Consider the following 14,897-nt stretch of genomic DNA (forward strand, 5'->3'; position numbering starts at 1 on the left):
TTGTCTATGCTTCCACATTTTGCATACATGTCTACTAGGGCAGTTGCAACTACAACATCTGACAAAATTCCTCTATCCTTTATGCTTCGATGAATGTCCATACCCTATTCCAAATCTCCCATTTTGGCACAGGCAAGAAGGATAGTAGCAATGGTCATGGAATTTGGCTTTACACCTGCCGATTGCATTTGCTTGAAATTTTCTAAAGACTTCTCAACAAATCCATTTTGTGCATATCTGACAATCATTGCAGACTAGGAAACCACATTTCTTTGAGGCAATACGTCAAACAGTTCCCATGCCTTGTCTATGCTTCCACATTTTGCATACATGCTAATAGAGCAGTTGCAACTACATCTGACAAAATTCCTCTATCTTTTATGCTTTGATGGATGTCCATACCCTATTCCAAAGCTCCCATTTTGGCACAGGTTGGGAGTACGCTAGCAAACGTAACTAAATAAATGCAATGATCAGCTCCAAAGACATCAAACCACTACTAACAAAACCGAGAGTCTAAAATATGATAGGGAATAGTGTGAGCTGTCCTAAAATAAAATATTTTATTTTCAATTTCAACTAAAACATAATTACTTATCCATTTAATGTTATTAATAAGTGTTTAATTTATGATAGAGATAAATGGTTGGCCACAAGTACATGAGTTACTAAATGCACACAAATAAGTGAATTTGATATTCAAAACTATCTACAATGATTTCAATTCTTGTCCATTAGTCATTTATGTTTTCAATAAGCATATTTCTTTGTTTTTCTTAATCTTTATTCATAGTTATGTGCATATTTCACATTCTATAATTAGGATATCAATTGCTATGGCTGAACACTAGCATGATGCTTGTGTTGTGGTATAGATGCGTGGAAACATAATTATGGGGTCATTATATTATAGAGATCATAAATCTAGATGCATATTAGTTCTAGCTCTTCTTGGATTGATTCTAAAGTTGACATACAGTCATAAAGCCATTATTAGCAGATCTATCCATTTCTAGTAAAGAAAATTGAGAAAGTCATTTTGATATTGAGAGTTTCTTATCTGTTTACCTATTGATCATTATTAAGCCATAATATTTAGGTCTATTTATCTCTCTTGCAAAACCTCTGTAAGTATCCTAGATTGTCCCTACTACTCACTCTTCAATGAAATAGTGGAGTTCTAAAGATTTGTTGAACAAGATGGTGTTGAATGTATCAACAAGGCTAGCATGGAAGGCATGTTCAAGCTTCCACTTGTACAACTTACAACAAATGATTTGTTGATAGAAGAAATTCTTGAAATAGGGATACAATCAAAAGACAAGTAAGTACATACAAACCTCCTTAGTTGAAAGTAAAATATGTGTATAAAAAGAGTACATTGAATCCCAATCCATAAACACAATAGAGATATTGATGGAGACTTAATTGGATGTCGCATGTCGCACCAAAGTTGTTAGAGTATGCTAAGCTAGTACATAATGTTTCCTAAAGCCACATTAGTATTTTACCCAGATCATTATCTACCAGAACTAACTATAGTAATCCTTTTGAGGATTCATTTCATGGTGCTAGATCTTCATTTAGTTCCACTTCTTGTTGGAGAAAAGAATAGTTATTTCTTGAGGTAGATAAATATCCCATCAACAAAGGACAAGACCCTTTCTAGAATATAACAAATTCTACTCCAACAAAAGATCATGGGGGTTTCACTAGAGATATTGAACAAGAGATAGACTTCTACTGCTACATTAAAAGCATTGGCATGTTCTTCATTTATTGATGTAAACTCTCTGTGATGCCACCACAACCAACAAAGGTGTAAAAAGTTGTTTGCAATGCATGGATTTTTAGGATTGTCCTCTGAGAAAATAGAATTAAAGTATGGAAGCAGGATCTACCATCTCCTGAGGGAATCTTGATGAAAAATAACTGTAAAATATTTGGGTGAGCTTATATGCAAAAATTCATGGTTCTTGATGGGTTTATGTACATAAATAAGCATGAATTAAGTGGTAAAGGGGCTTCTAGAAACAAGAGGGATAGAGAGGCAATGGAAGTGAAAACTTCTGGTGTTGTGTCTACTCCATCTCAGAATGGGAATGGCGAAGGTGTTGTAAGAGGAGCTGAGAAGGGTGTTGGAAGAAGTGGGGGTGTTTACATTCCCCCATTTAAGCTAGCTCAAATGATGAAAGATGTGGAAGACAAGAGTAGTGTGCAATACTAGCACATGACATGGGATGCCCTTTGGAATAGTATCAAGGGGTTAGTAAACAAGGTAAATGCATCTAACATCAAGAACATCATTCCAGAGTTGTTTGCAGATAATCTCATCTGTGGGAGGGGTCTATTTTGTAGGTCTTATATGAAATCCCAAATGGCATCCCCCGGATTTACAGATGTTTTTTCTGCGTTGGTTGCTGTGGTAAATACAAAATTTCCTAAAGTTGACAATCTGCTTTTGCGAAGAATTACTTTACAACTTAAGAGGGCATACAAATGCAATGACAAGCACATGTTGATAGCAGCAGCCAAATTCATAGCTCATTTAGTGAATCAACAAGTTGCACATGAGATCACTGCCTTGGAACTTCTCACCCTTTTACTAGAGAACCCCACAGATGATAGTGTAGAGGTTACTATTGGGTTCATGAAAGAATGTGGTTCTTTGTTGCAAGACCTTTCACCCAAAGGTCTCTATGGGATTTTTGAAAAATTTAGAGGTATTCTCCATGAGGGGGAAATTGACAAATGAGTACAGTTTTTAATTGAAGGCCTTTTTGCATTTCGCAAAGCTATGTTTGATGTTCATCCAACTGTGCATTTAGATTAGTTAACACATGAAGTTTTCCTAGAAGATGAACTTGATCAAGAAGTTGGTTTGGATGTTTTCAAGCCAGATCCTGATTTCTTAGAGCATGAGGCAACCTATAAAAAATTTAAGAAAGATATCCTTGGAGATGCTTCTTCAGATGAAGCAGAAGGGGAGAATGATTAAGGTGATGATTCAGATGATGATTCAGATGATGATGATGATGATGATGATGATGAAGAAGAAGAGGAAGGTGAGGAAGCATTGAGAATACAGGATGAGACAGAGACAAACTTGGTCAATTTAAGACATACAATTTATTTGACAATCATGTCAAGTGTTGATTTTGAGGAAGCTGGTCATAAGCTACTAAAGATCAAGCTTGAACCTAGTCAAGAGAGAACATACCTCCATTATTATGGTCTTCTTGGGAAAAGATTCTATATGATCAATAAAATTTATGAGGAATTTTTTGATAAGTGTTTTATACAACAGTATTCTATGATACACAGACTAGAAACAAATAAATTGTGTAATGTTGCAAAGTTTTTTGCCCACTTACTTGGCACAAACGCTCTTCCATGGCATTGTCTTGCTTATAGACATGAGACAGAGGAAGATACTACTTCCTCTTCCCATATTTTTATAAATATTTTCTTGCAGGAGCTGGCAGAGTAGCTTGGTATATTGTTGCTTACTGAAAGGTTGAACGATCCAACAATGTAGGATTCTTTTGATTCAATTTCTGCAAAGGACAATCCCAAAAATTCATGGTTTGCTATCAATTTCTTTACTTCTATTGGTCTTGGTGGTATCACTGAGAGTTTACATGAGTATTTGAAGAATATGCCAAGGCTTGTAATGCAGCAGCAAAAGTCTATTCTTGAGTCAGATGAATCTACCTCTAATGACGATTCTTCTAGTTCATCAAGTTCGTCAGATTCTGATACATCAGACTTAGATTCTGAGAGTGAAATTGATAGTGAGAGCAGTAAGGAGTCACCAAGAAAGAAAAATAATTCAAAGCATGACAATGAGTATGAAAAAACAAGAAGAAAGAAAAGGGTGAGGGCATCTGACTCGGAGGATGGAAGTGACAGTGAAAAAATCAGAAGGAAAAAGAAAAGGAATTAAAAATCTTTCTAGTCAGTTATTCAAGGCTCCAATAGACACCATTTTCCTGGACTGTGACAAACAAAAGAATCACTCACAAGTGCTTTGGTTTTATAAAATATGATTATAAGATGCTACAATGTTGTCTTATGTATTTTAATAGCCATGGGTTTTAGAGTTTTGTACTTGACAGGTAATGGATAAACAGTGTTAGGAGGAGAAAATATTGAAGGCCAAGTGGAGATTGTGATAATACTAGATCAATGAATCCTGTTATTTATTGAGTATTTCTTGTTTTCCATGTTGTGTGATGTACCATAAGAAAACTATAAATCTAAATTCAATAAGATGCTTTGTTCAATGATGATAATTTCTATTTTCTTGCCTGTGAATAAAGACCATGTCAAACAATATCAACGAACAACAAAATAAGGAGACAATTGCTAGATTGTGGTCTAACTTGAAAAGAAAAGGTGATGGAAAATGTTATTGTCTGTGCAAAATTTGTAAGGGGTTAAAGACTAGAAGACTTCTAATCAAAATAGTGAAGAAACATTGTAGGCTGCATGGTCACATTGAAGGTGGACATGATTATCATCCATTGGTAAGTTTTTCATTATATCATTTTGATAATTTATATACATAATAAATCACGTGATGATTAGATCATGATCACAGTTTATTTATGTTTATCAATTTTATATAGCTCGAGCACCCCGGAGCACATGGTATGGATCAACACAACCTTGAGAATATGGTTTTCAAAGTGGACGAACATGGAGGTGTGAATATCAAAGCTGAAGATAATGATCCCATGGAAGATGATGATCATGAGCCAGAAAACACAATTGAAGATAATGGTACAAATACATTGATCCATCACTCATTTAGTTCTCGTGCAGTTGATCATGATGATGAAGATGACCTTGATGTTGTTCATGATGTCCCTCTACTTGAGAAGGCATCTGAGGCCCTTTACGAAGGCTCGTAGGCAACTCTTCTCTCCGCTATATTGTTGTTGGTAAACTTGAAGGTTATGAATGTTTTATCAAACATAACAATGTCACGTATGTTAAGGTATGTCATATATGTCATAATAAACTATGAATCATGCTGTACCATTAATATTCTTTATTATAACAAATTATATTTTTTCGTTGTAGATTGATAGATGAGTTTTTGTTACCACCATCAAATATTCTACCTCACTCATACTGATAATTATTTACCGTTATGAAAGATATTGGAATGGAGTATCAAGTAATAGATGCTTGTCCCAATGATCATATTATATATCACAAACAACATGAATTTCAAATTGAATTCCCTGAATGTCATATCAGTAGATATCGAATAGATCAAATAACAAAAAGGGTTCCTCGCAAGGTTCTTTGCTATATTCCCATTATTCCACGTATGCAACGATTATTCAAGTGCACTAGCTTGGCACAATTTATGGATTACCATGCATGCAATAGAAGTCAAGATGACATTATTCGAATGCCTACGGATGGTTCAACATTTATGGACATAGAGGAAAAGTGGCCACACTTTAAAGAAAAACCTCATAATCTCAGGCTTTCATTGGCAGTGGACGGTGTCAATCCATTTGGAGAGATGAGATCTATTTACTTAGTGTGGCTTGTTTTTGTTATCAACAATAACATTCCTCCATGGATGTCAATAAAGAGGGAGCACATAATGTTGGAAATGATTGTTCCAGGTATTTTATCATTTAAATATAGTCGTCTAAATTTAATTATAAATATTGCAGTAAAATGGTCATAATAATTATGTAATTTTTTTGTTCATTCAATTAGGTAAGTACCAAGTTAAAGATATGAATGTATATATCGAGCCTCTTATCGACGAGTTGCTAGAGTTATGGAATGGTGTCACTATGTATGACGTCTCTAGACCAATAGGACAAAGACAATTTCAATTCCATGCAATGCTTCTATGGACAATACACGATGCCTCGGGGCTAACACATATTTGGGGTATGTTATAGTGTTTAAGTTGTGCATGAACATTAGAACTCAAAAAATTATCATATTTAATCCAATTATACATTATCTTGTAGGTCTTCAAACAAAGGGAAAATTTGCATGTCCTGTTTCTGGTCCAAAGATGAAATCTCGTCATTCAAAAAGTTTAGGAAAGCAGGTGTTTGATGAGTATAGGCACTTTCTCCACAAAAATCATAAGTATCGAAATACTGAAAAACATCTTTTCAATGGGAAGAAGAGAATACATCAAAGCCACGAAGAATGACACCTCACATGTGGAAATTGGAATATAATATAATTAATCGTCAAGGTAATGCCATTCCATCTATTGGTTTGTCATAAAACATCTTTTCTATTTTGTTTTGTTTAATGATGATGTGATTGATGATCATGAAGGTCGTGAATGTATAAATGACCACCTTCCTAAGGGAATAAAAAGTTATCCCCGACAATTTAGTAGGTTTCCCTACTATGAGTTGTTACAAATTGTTCATTTGTTTGATAGTATGCATATTGGAAAGAACATAACAGAGCCAGTATGGAAAATATTGGATGAAAGGTGTGACAAAGAAAAAATTGTCAAAATATGTAGTGACATTCAGGATTCCAATCATGCAATGATAAATGTCATTCAATCAAATAGCCATGGAGACCAGATTAATATAAGTGAGCTTCCTTGGTTATTAACAAACCAGCAAAGCAATGCTATAAAAGAAGTCATACGAAAAATTCGATTTCCCATAGGATTTGTTGCGAACATAAACAATCTCATATCAAATAAAAGTGAATTTGGGCCAGGGATGAAAATGAATGATTGACATACCTTCATTAAGGTAATTCATGTTCTTGTGTTTTTAGTGTGTATTTAAGTATTGTGTGTACGTGTACTTTTCATTATGTTACAAAAAAATGAAAAGATAATTTTATAATTGTTGTAGTACATTCTACCTCTATCTCTCCCATATGACTTCGACAATAATGTCAAGCAAGTCATATATGAACTTGGAAAATATATGAGGTAAGTAGTGATATTTGTTTAGTTTGTTGTATAGATATTATATTTGTGATTTGTTTTACTTCTTATGTAATATTTTTTTGTGTCTTGAATACCTTGTAGGTGGTTGTCATGTAAAGAAATCCATAAAGATGATATAAAATATTAGAAGAGAAAAATTCCTCATTTAATGTGTGAAATGCAAAAGTGTCTACCTCCAAATTTTTTCAATGCACAAGAACACTACCTCATACACCAAGTTGAGGAGATTGAATTGTGTGGACTTGTACACACTAGGTCAATGTGGATGGTTGAGAGGCACTTGAAATTTTTGAAGGCTTTGGTTTGACAAAGAGCACATCCTGAGGGTTCTATGGTGGAGGGATATATGGTATATGAGACTATGGTGTACATTTCTGAATATCTTCCTAAGTTTTGTTAGCATTTTCACAAAGGGAGATTGTTGACATTTCAGTAAGTTTGTTGGAATGAGGATACTGAGCAGGTTGTTGGAGATTGTTGATATAACTGTGAAAGGATGATTACTGTCTTAATAATATTATTTTGTCATTGATGTCAAGCAATTGATTTTTTGATTCAGTATGATGTTGCCATATCTTAATGAGTATGTATAAAGATGTCAACAAGTGACACTGAATGAATGTAACAATGAAGGAGAGTAATAAGTTATTCAATGGGCAACTATTACCGAGTTAGATAGTGATGAGATCTTATTGTTTTGATTGTTTTGATATCCTATATATGAGTATTTGAAGACTGAACAAGAAGGAGAAAATATTTCAAGCCACTGAAATAGTTAAGGCTTGATACTGTTCTATGTTACCGAGCAAGATGCTAGTTGGTAAACCCTAAGGTTATCGCTATTGATTAAAGAAGGTAGAATATCTACTGCGTGAGGTTCAATATTTATCGAGTAATAACCAAGTAATAACAAAATGCATTGGATGGATAAATACATTATTAAATGTAGAATGCCAATGAGCTGGAATTGAATACATGATTGGTATGTCATGCAAAGAAGTTTGTTGAGGATCTACGACAATGAAAACACAGGAGATAGATCTATAGTGCAGATTGAATGGTCATAACCTAGCACAAGTTCCAAGGAAGGATTACAAGTTCCAAGGCTTGATAAAACATTTTCAGATCGAAGGATACAATGAACCTAGTCAAGTTTGAAGATCTGATGACTAAGATTGATCATGGGAAATGTGATCAAGGAGATTAAGCAGTTTCTGATGGCTAAGATTGATCATGGGAAATGTGATCAAGGAGATTAAGTGGTTAGGAACTTTTTATAAATAAGAAATTGTTGATGAACAATGGATGCGGGCTAACAGAAGAACTGTGATACTACAGTAGTGATCACCGAGCACTGAAGAGTGGAGATCTGATTTAAGAATAGATTGAGAAGCCCAGCAAGGAGCAAGATAAGTCTTATGACAAGATTATTTTGAGCACATAGAATTTGCTTTAGTATTTCAGATGTGAAGTTGCAGATATATTTTATACTGTTATTTATTTTGTAAGTGACAGGAAATCTCTTAATCGAGTGGACCTAATAGTCTTATTTGTAAATCCTCTAGCAAGGTAACGTTCTGAATGAGTGTTTGAAATCCTTTGACAAGGTCACTTCTAACAAAGTGTAAGACTCTAATAAGTCTGAGGGAAAACCCTTTACCAGGTCACATGTAGCAATGTGTTTATGTAATCTATAAATGGATTGGCTTTTAACCGAGCATACTCTAGAAGGGTATATTTCTTAGTGGGTTTGAAATCCTATAGTGGTTTTTCCCTATTTGGGTTTCCACGTTAAATCTAGTGTTAAATGTGTTATGATGTCTTAAGTGTATCTGTTTATGAGTTTGAATGATTTACAATCATAGTTGCATATCAGTTAATGCTACCGAGATTGAATCTCATAAATATATTGGATTGTGAGTTTTTATGATTCATCCCCCCCCCTCTCATCTTAACTAACAATTGGTATCAGAGCTTTGGAATCCAGAAGAAAAGTTTAAAGGTACTTGAGGCAAGATCCGAAGATGTATAAAAGGGATGCACCAAAGTTGAACAAGTCAAGTTTCTCCACATGACAGAAAAGGATGAAGCTGCACTTATCAAGAATTGGAGAATATGCAACATATTATCTGGAGAATGATTACATTGCACCTAGCACCTACTCAATGACAATGGAAGAGATAAAGGAAAAGCAAGAACATATTCAAGCAATGATTGAAATAACATCAACATTAACCGACTTAGAGTTTAATGATCTAGAAGGCTGCAATGATACCAAAGCAATGTGGAGCAAGCTTATATCTATGTATGGTGGTGATGAACATGTTCAGAGAGAAAAAGTAGATAGTCTAAGAGGTCAACTTGAATCCATGAGAATGAATGAAGGTGAGAATATAACCCAATACAGTACAAGGTTAAAGGAAACTGTCAATCAAATCAAAGGAGCAGGAGGAACTATTGAAGAAAAGGATGTAAAAAGTAAGTTTCTTAGAACACTTCTACCTGCTTATGCCATTTGAGTCTTTGCAATCAATGAATTAAGGTTTGTACCAAACATGCCAGTCTCTTTGGATGCTACTATCGGTAAGCTACATTCATTTGAGTTAAGTAATTTTGATAACAGTGGGGCTCCGGTAAATAAAGTTGAATTTGCATTCAGTTCTTTTCATATTGGTGAATCTGATGATTACAATGATAGAATGTATAAGTATACTAAAGGAAATCACAGTGGAGCAAGTGAAAGATTTCGCAAAAATATGGAAGAGGTACACAAACTATATGAGGAAATTAGAAAGAAAGAAGAGTTTGAAGCATTATTAGCCAGAAGGTTATCGAGAGGCAAAGGTAAGTATAAAGGAAAGTTACCTTCAAAATGTTTTAACTATGATAGAATAGGACATATGGCTTCTAACTATCCTAACAAGGAATCTAGTGAAAAGAGAGAATACCGAGATGACAGACAGAAAGACAACCAATACAGAGGACACCGAGACTTCAAAAGGAAAGATAGAAAGACATGTCTAGTAGCTGATGAGGAATCCAACGATGATAAATCTGACGGGACTGAGACAGAGGAAGTTGTTTATGTGGCTATCAAAGATGGATCAGATGAAGAAAGGTATGAAGAAAAAGCCTTAATATCTCACATAAATAAAAATGATTCTTGGATCATAGATAGTGGATGCTCACACCACATGACATGTGATAAACTCAAGTTTGTTAAACTAGAAGATTATGATGGAGGTTATGTAAGATTCGGTAATGATGCACCATGTCCAGTGAGAGGTAAAGGATCCATAATAGTTCTTGGCAATGCTAAATGTGATGATGTATATTGGGTTGAAGGTTTGAAATACAATTTGTTGAGTGTATCATAGCTAAACAATACAGGATACTGAATAGAATTTCAGAAAGGAAGTGTCAAATTGCATGATAAACATGGAAAGCTGGCTACTACCAGAACACAAACGAAAGGTAATACATTTCATCTTGACTCAAATTGGAACAATTGTCTATATGCTAAAATAGAAGATACCTGTTTATGGTATAAAAGGTTTTGTCATGTAAATTTTGATAACCTAATCAAAATAAGTAAGAAGCACTGAGTAAGAGGTCTACCGAGCTTGGAAAAACCTAAGAATGCAATATGCCAAGGATGCCAGATGGGCAAGATGACAAAGTCAAGATTTACAAGTAAGTCCTACACTTCTAAAGGAATTTTAGATCTTGTGCACACTGATCTTTGTGGTCCTATGAAAGTTCAAAGTTATTATGGAGATAAATACTTCATATTATTTGTGGATGATTACTTAAGAATGATGTCAGTTATGTTTTTAAAAGAGAAATCAGAAGCCTTTCAAATGTTCAAATAGTATAAGGCTAGAGTTGAAAAAGAAACAGGAAGACAATTGAAATGTCTAAGATCTGATACAGGAGGAGAATTCATTTCTGATGAATTTAATCTATTTTGCAATGATCATGGTATAAAGAGACAAGTGTCTGCACTAAGAACACCTCAGCAAAATGGGATAGCTGAAAGAAGAAACAGATCAATTGTAGATTGTGCCAGAACCCTAATGGTAGAAAAGAGGGTACCTCAAACATTTTGGAGAGAAGCAATCAGCACTGCAGTTTATACCCTGAACCGAGTACAATTGAAGAAATGAACTTTGAAGACACCATATGAAATCTAGTATGACAAGAAACCTAATGTAAGTTATTTTAAAATATTTGGAAGTAGATGTTATGTTCACAAAGATGATAGAAATGGAAAGTTTGATCAGAAAAGTGAGGAAGGAGCATTTCTTGGTTATTCTTCTAGAAGTAAAGCATTTAAATGTCTGATCAAATTATCTAACAAAATAGTGGAAAGTGCAAATGTGAAAATTGATAAATTTGCAGAAAGAAATTATGAAGGAAATTCTAAAGAACTAGAAGATTATGAAGAGTTTGTATTTGTTCAACCAAGAAGTCCTACCAAGAAAGTTGATGAAGAAAATGAAGAAAATACTCAGTTACCAAGTGATGAAGAAGATCATACAGAGCCTACCAAGCCTATATTAGCCAAGTATGTCAAAAGAAATCATGCATCAAGTCAAATTATAGGAGATAAGGATGATCCAGTGATGACAAGGAACAAACTGAGACAAAACACATGTCTGATATCTGAATTTGAAATGAGGATAGTAAAAGAAGCATTTAGTAATGAAGATTGGGTACATGCTATGACATAAGAGATTGAAAAAATCAAGAAGAATGAAACATGGACACTGGTCCCAAGACCAAAAGAGAAAAATGTAATCGATACAAAGTGGATTTTCAGAAACAAGCTAAATGAAAAAGGAGAGGTCATCCGGAATAAAGCAAGACTAGTTTGCAAAGGTTATGCTCAAGAAGAAGGAATTGATTATGGTGAGACTTTTGCACCTGTGGAAAGCCTTGAAGGAGTGAGAACATTGTTGGCATATGTTGCTTACAAACATTTCAAGGTATATCAAATGGATGTTAAATCTGCATTTTTAAATGGTATATTAGAAGAAGAAGTTTATATTGAACAGCCTAAAGGATTTATTGAAGACAAGAATAAAGATCAGGTATGTAAGTTGAACAAAGCATTATATGGTCTAAAGCAAGCACGCAGAGCATGGTATGAAAAACTGCACTCTTACTTAATCAAGATTGGATTTATAAGGACAAGTGAAAACAACAACATGTACATGAAGAATGATGAGAACAATGGAATACTACTTTCAGCCATATTTGTTGATGATATTATTTTCTGTGGAAATGATTCTTTATGCAAGAACTTCAGAAATGAAATATGCAAAGAATTTGAGATGTCATTAATCGGTGAAATAAAGTACTTTATAGGTCTATAGATACTGCAAATGGAAAATGAGATTTTCATTACTCAATCCAAGTATATAAAGGAAATCTTGAAGAAATTTGGAATGGAGGATTCTAAACCTGTAAGTACTCCTATGACTACCAATTGTAAACTATCAAAGAGTGATGAATCTGCATCTGTTGATGAGACACTTTACCGATCTATGATTGGAAAGTTGTAATATGTGGTTCATAGCAGGTCAGATATAGCACATGCAATAGGTATAGTAGCAAGATTTTCTATAGATCCCAAAGAAACCCATATGACAACAATCAAGAGAATTTTCAGATACCTGAGAGGCACTGAAGATTATGGCTTAGTATATCAAAAGAGGAATGTTTTTGACTTGAAATTCTATACTGATGTTGATTGGGCAGGAAAAATTGATGATAGGAAAAGCACAAGCAGTGGAGCTTTCTTTTTGGGAGACAGACTAGTAAGTTGGCTTAGCAAGAAACAAGGATGCATTTCACAGTCAACAACTAAAGTTGAATATGTTGCTGCAGCATTGAATTGTACCAATATAGCATGGATCAAACAATTGTTGGAAGGTATGAATGAGAAAGTTACCGAGCCAGTAACTATATTATGTGATAATACTAGTGCCGTTAACATTTCAAAGAATCCAGTAATGCACTCTAAGACAAAGCATATCTCTATAAAGTATCATTATCTCAGAGAAGAAGTTCAAGAGAAGAAAGTTGTGCTAGAATATATCAGTTCAAAGGAACAAATAGTAGATATTTTCACAAAGCCACTACCAAGGGACACTTTTGAGTATCTCAGAAGTAAGTTAGGGGTCCTACCCCTATCTAGTACTCACTGACAGAGTTCGGTGAAAGCATCAATTCTATGAATCTACAGGATTAATATTTATGAGTTGATGTTGCTTTACACACTTTAGGAGGTTGCCTAAAGTTGTGTAGGTAATAGTGATTGAAGACATAGCTGCTCTAACCAAGAATGAGACTGCAAGGAAATTACTTCACAGAGGAAGAAATCATGAATTAGTTTTACTTTTTGGCATTGTTGTCAAAGGGGGAGAAGACTAATTTGTAAGAGAGTAATAGGAGAAGATGGGAGAAGACTAATGACTAGGGGAGAATTCCAGAAAATTTTAGGAGAAGTTTAAACAACAATCCGAATCTGAATTAATTGAAATAAATCAAGTTGGTACTGCCATTGAAATTGGTTTTGCCATCAATGCCAAAGGGGGAGATTGTTAGCATTTTCACAAAGGCAAATTGTTGACATTTCAATAAGTTTGTTGGTATGAGGATATTGAGAAGGTTGTTGGAGATTGTTGATATAACTATGAAAGGATGATTACTGTCTTAATAATATTATTTTGTCATTGATTTCAAGCAATTGATTTTCTGATTCAGTATGATATTGCCATATCTTAATGAGTATATATAAAGATGTCGGTAAGTGACACTGAATGAATGTAACAATGAAGGGGAGTAATAAGTTATTCAATGGGCAATTATTACCGAGTTAGACAGTGATGAGATCTTATCATTTTGATTGTTTTGATATCCTATATATGGGTATTCGAAGACTGAACAAGAAGGAGAAAAGATTTCAAGCCATTGAAACATTCAAGGCTTGATATTGTTCTATGTTACCGAGCAAGATGCTAGTCGGTAAACCCTAAGGTTATCGCTATCGGTTAAAGAAGGCAGAATAATTACCAAGTGAGGTTTAGTATTTACCAAGTAACAACCGAGTAATAACAAAATGCATTGGATGGATAAATACATTATTAAATGTAGAATGTCGATGAGTTGGAGTTGAATAGATGATTGGTATGTCGTGCAAAGAAGTTTTTTGGGGATCTATGACAACAAAAACATGGGAGATAGATCTACAACGCAAATTGAATGGTTATAACCTAGCACAAGTTCCAAGGAAGGAATACAAGTTCCAAGGTGAGATAAAACATTTTCAGATCAAAGGATACAATGAACCTAGTCAAGTTTGAAGATCTGATGGCTAAGATTGATCATGGGAAATGTGATCAAGGAGATTAAGTGATTAGGAACTTTTTATAAATAAGAAATTGTTGATGAACAATGGATGCAGGCTAAAAGAAGAACAATGATCCTATAGTAGTGATCACTGAGCACTGAAGAGTGGAGATCTAATTGAAGAACAGATTGAGAAGCCCAGCAAGGAGCAAGATAAGTCTTATGACAAGATTATTTTGAGCACATAGAATTTTCTTTAGCATTTTAGATGTGAAGTTGCAGATATATTTTATACTATTATTTATTTTGTAAGTGACAGGAAATCTCTTAACCGAGTGGACCTAACAGTCTTATTTGTAAATCCTCTAGCAAGGTAACATTCTGAATGAGTGTTTGAAATCCTTTGACAAGGTCACTTCTAACAAAGTGTAAGACTCTAACAAGTCTGAGGTAAAACCCTTTACCGGGTCACATCTAGCAATGTGTTTATGTAATCTGTAACTAGATTGGCTTTTAACCAAGCATACTCTAGAAGAGTATATTTCTTAGTGGGTCCAAAATCCCATAGTGG

Source organism: Cryptomeria japonica, chromosome 4, assembly GCF_030272615.1.
Source record: "Cryptomeria japonica chromosome 4, Sugi_1.0, whole genome shotgun sequence".
NCBI classification, from domain to species: Eukaryota; Viridiplantae; Streptophyta; class Pinopsida; order Cupressales; family Cupressaceae; genus Cryptomeria; species Cryptomeria japonica.